Here is a 4,843-nt window from a genome sequence, read left to right as displayed (position 1 = left end):
GCTCTTGAATCATATCGGGTCTTGAGTCGACATCAGTATGCCCTTGCGTGTCTTCAGTTAAGGTTTGAATAGCAATGTCCTTAACCGAATTCTGTAATTGCTATTTCGCATCTGCATCATTGGCCATTGTGCTTGCAATCACCACCAAGTTGATACTTCGTGAAGCTTGTTGATCTCCGCGGATTCGACGAATTCCCTACTCTGAAGGAAATTTAATAACTTGATGTAATGTGGATGGGATAACATCCATATCATGAATCAACGGTCTTCCCAAAATTATATTATAAGCCATGTACGCATCTATCACCTGGAACTTTGTATCCTTGCAAATGTGATAAGTACAACTTCCCCTTTCGTAACAACGCTTGAATTATCAAACCCAGACAAAGACTGTGATTTTGGTATGACCTTATCATTAGCTTGCATTTCATTTACTACCCTCAGTAAAATGATATTCATTGAGCTACCTGGATCAATCAAAAATCGTTTTACATTAGTATCATGTACAAGTAAGGATATTACCAGTGCATCGTTGTGAGAAATTATCAAGCCATATGCGTCTTCATCGTCGAATGTTATACTGTCGCCATCCAAGACTTGGCGGATTCGCTTTCCGTAAGTGACAATGACTTTTGATGTCTTTTTCGTGACTGTATATGTTACTCCATTGACCTTATCTCCTCCATGTGAGCACCTAATTTTTTACTATATTTGAATTTTTATCACTTCTACTATGTAAATATTTTTAGAAATTTAATATATATTTTTTAGCTTTGTTACAATTTTTTTATATACGGTAAACATTAAAAGTAATTTAAAAGGTCAATTATTACTATTAATATTATTTTTTATTTTTTATCTTTATTTTAAAATAAAATAAATTAAAAATCCGAAATAATTAAATATTTTTTAAAATTTTCGGATGGAAATAAAATAATAGGAAAATTAATAATATGGAATTAAAAAGTAAAAGTAGGTGGAAATTGTTTAATAAAAAAGTAAAAGAAAGTGGAAAATTAAAAAAATAAAAGTAAAAGAATGTGAAAATTTAAAAAATAAAAAGTAAAAAAAATTGGAATTAAAAAATAAAAGTAAATATAGCTGAAAATTTAAAAAAAGAAAAGTAAAATAAGTGAAAATTAAAAAAAAGTATAGTAAAATAAGTGGAAATAAAAATAAAAGTAAAGTAAAATAAGTGAAAAAAAAAAAGTAAAATACGTGGGAAATTATAAAAAAAAAAAGTAAAGAAAAGTGGAGAATTTATTCTTTTTTTTTAAAAGAAGAAATTGGGAAGTGGGGATTATTTTTAATTAAAAATAATAAAATAAAATAAAATAAAATAAATCTGAAAAAATTCCGAAAATGTTTCTATAAATAGAAGAGAAATGTGAGAAGAAAAGGGGGGAGAAAGAGAAAAAAAGGAGAGAGGAGGGAATTGAGAGAAATTATTTTTCTTCTTCTACGCTAAGGGAATTTATACTTGTGTCATTCCTTCTTCGTCTTTCTTTCAAAAAATCCATCAATTGATCACCCAAAACCCAACAAAAAATACTCCAAAATATTCATTTTCACACGCCAAACAGTGCAGTCAATAGTCGAGGTCGAGAATTCCATTGGAGCTCCGTTCACTAGCTTTGATGTTCTTCTTTGCTTATGTTTGTTCGGCGTTCGTCTGAGTTATTGTTCCTGTACTTGGAGACTCATTTAATTAGAAATTTTGCATTAAAAGTTTATTATTTCCTCTGTTCTTTTTATCTTATTTCATGTAATTTTATTTATTTTCCTTTAAATTGTATAAATAATAATGTAAATTAGTCCTTAAAAGCTATATGCTTAATCATGTTTCTAGAAATATGGTATTCAAACTTGCTTTAAAGTTGTGAAGATTTGGACCCTAATAAGTTTGGGCTTCAATTGTTGGGCTATAGGGTATTGGTATATGATGGTTTATTTATTCAAATATCTAAAATTATATACTTCTTCCACAAGTAGTTCCATATTTCATGAGCTTACAAGAATCTCAAAGTTTAGGAAGAATAATGAACATCGTTAGAGTGCTTTAGGCGCACTTTTAATTAGTTTATTGCAATTATGTATACGTTCGTATGGCATAATTGTGATTTTCAAAATTAAAACCGAAGTATGTGTTCGCGCAACTTTGATCAAAACAATCTTAATATAATAAAATGCTATTAATTGTGTATATGTACGCGTGACATAATTTTGGCACAATAAGCAAAACGGATTCACACACGTGATTCATTTCAAAGATAATTTCATATTTTAATAATTAAAAGCGGATAGATAAAATATGAAAATCAATAAATCATAGTTTATCCAAAATTAATTTAAGCCAAATGTAGTCAATAAAGCGACCGTACTAGAACCGCGAGACTCGAGGAATGCCTTACACCTTCTTCCCGGTCAACAGAATTTCTTACCCAGACTTTATTTTCGCAGATCAATAATAATAGAGTCAAATCTTCATTTGACTAGGGATTAAAATAAAAGGTGACTTGGAACACCCAAAAAATCAATTTCAAGTGGCGACTCTGTAAATAAAATAATCCCTACTCAAATTTGTCACTTTAATTGAAAAAACTCTTTAACACATAATAATCCGTAATACATATCTTTTTGGTGGGTATAAAAGGGGTGTGACACTCCAGTTATGACATTGACTATTCTTTTTGGTGATGGAGGTTTTGGGGGTTCCTGTTTTTTCTTCATATATGATTGTCTCCATTTTTCACTGAATAGATCAGTAAGATAGCCTTGCTTCAATAAATGTTCGACCTCTCCTTGCAAAATCCTGCAATCTAATGTTCTATGGTCATGATCATTATGAAACTCGCACCAGAAATCTGTCACGACCCAAAATCTAACAATGGTCGTGATGGCGCCTATCGTGTTACAAGACAAGCCTATTTCCCAAAATATTACTACTAAATCGATTATAAGAATTTAATAAAACAATACCAATATTTGAATTTCTCATAAACTAAATCAACTCTAAATATAATATAAAAAATACGGAAACGAGCCCCAAACATCGGGGTGTCACTAAGTCATGAGCGTCTAAAACTATAAACTAAGATATATAAACTGTCTAACTGTCCAAAAGAAGAAATGATAAAAGGAGTAACAAGGTCCTGCGGACGCTAGCAGCTACCTTGCAATCTCCACAGATAGCCGGCCTGAACTCAACAATCGCCGCGCTCTAACTCACCTGGATCTGCACATAAAGTGTAGGGTGTAGTATGAGTACAACCGACTCAGTAGTAACAGAAATAACTAAGGAACTGAGCAGTAGTGACGAGCTAAGTAAAACAGTCCAGTTATTTATTTTCACAATTTAAAAATAAACAGAAATAAACAGGTAAATTCCATAACTCAGTAAATTCCACAAAGAAGTTTAACAGATAAATGCAACAACAACACAAATAAATACAACCTCACAGCAGTGTCACTCCATCACTTATCACTCGTACTCAGAACTCAACACTCAAAACACTCAACACTCTGTGCTCACTGGGGGTGTGTACAGACTCCGAAGGGGATCCCAAAGCCCAAGCGCTAAGCACGGACAAATCACGTGCCATCATATCAATACCTGGATCCGCACGGTCAACTCACGTGCTATGCGGATAACTCACGCGCTATTGTATCAATACCTGGACCCGCACGGTCAACTCACGTGCTACGCAGAATACTCACGCGCTATGGTATTAATATCCTCACAACCAGGCCCTTGGCCTCACTCAATCATGTACCTCACTAGCCTCACCATCATCAACAAATAAGGGAACACAGCCCACATCAAGTATCACAACATATTAGTAAATAATAGAGACTGAGGTAAACATGTACAATAATTTTTATGACTGAGTACAAATAATATGAGCATGAATAAAGCCTAAGCATGATCTCTAACATGAAGGCAGACAAGTTCAACAACAAGTAACTACGTAAATACAGATGATGACCATGAGGCCTCACGGGACTGACCAAGTCTCAATACCTCGAGGTATACACCCACATGCCCGTTACCTAGCTGAGTATCACCTCCAAACAGTCACACGATATCAAATTCCCCTGGTTTATACCCTCAAAACCAGAGTTAAAACTGTTACTTACCTTAACAGCATAAAATCCTACTTCGGGATACCCTCATCTCTGGACTCGGTCTCCAAAATCTCCAGATCTAACCATAATCAGATTAATACCATCAATATAGGCTAACGAATCGAATTCCACCATAAAAACTATAAAATATGCCAAAAATCTGAAACCGGCCAAAACCAGGCCCCGGGCCTACGTCTCCAAACCAGTCAACAATGGTAGAATCAAAATCCTCGTTCTCTTCCAAGTCTAACCATATAAAATTTATCAAAATCGGACTCCGTTTGGTCCCTCAAATCCCTACCTAAAACTCTCCAAAATTCAAGCCCTAACTCCCTCAATTTCACTTTGAAATCATCAATCAAATCCCCAAAACAAAATGGATTCATGAAATATAACCAAACCTGAGTAGAGAACACTTACCCCAATCCTTATGGTGAAACTTGCCCCCAAAATCGCCCAAATCCGAGCTCCTCAACTCAAAATATGACCGAATGAACAAACCCCCGTTTTATATATTTTTCTGCCAGCTATTCTGCCTCGTTTCTTGTGAAAGTTTAGTCAAGTTAGGCTTTTGAATCACTCAATTTGACCTTATAATGAAGGAGATATGTAGGTTTTAATATTTGCAAAACGTGCAGATTTTTAAATACACCGTCAGTGGCAATTTCGTAATTAATCTGAATCATCTCGCAACCTAATTCTTAGTAAAATGACCATA

The sequence above is a fragment of the Nicotiana tomentosiformis genome, chromosome 7 (assembly GCF_000390325.3).
Source record: "Nicotiana tomentosiformis chromosome 7, ASM39032v3, whole genome shotgun sequence".
Taxonomy (NCBI): domain Eukaryota; kingdom Viridiplantae; phylum Streptophyta; class Magnoliopsida; order Solanales; family Solanaceae; genus Nicotiana; species Nicotiana tomentosiformis.
The sequence above is the reverse complement of the archived record's forward strand: the minus strand, read 5'-3'. Positions refer to the sequence as shown.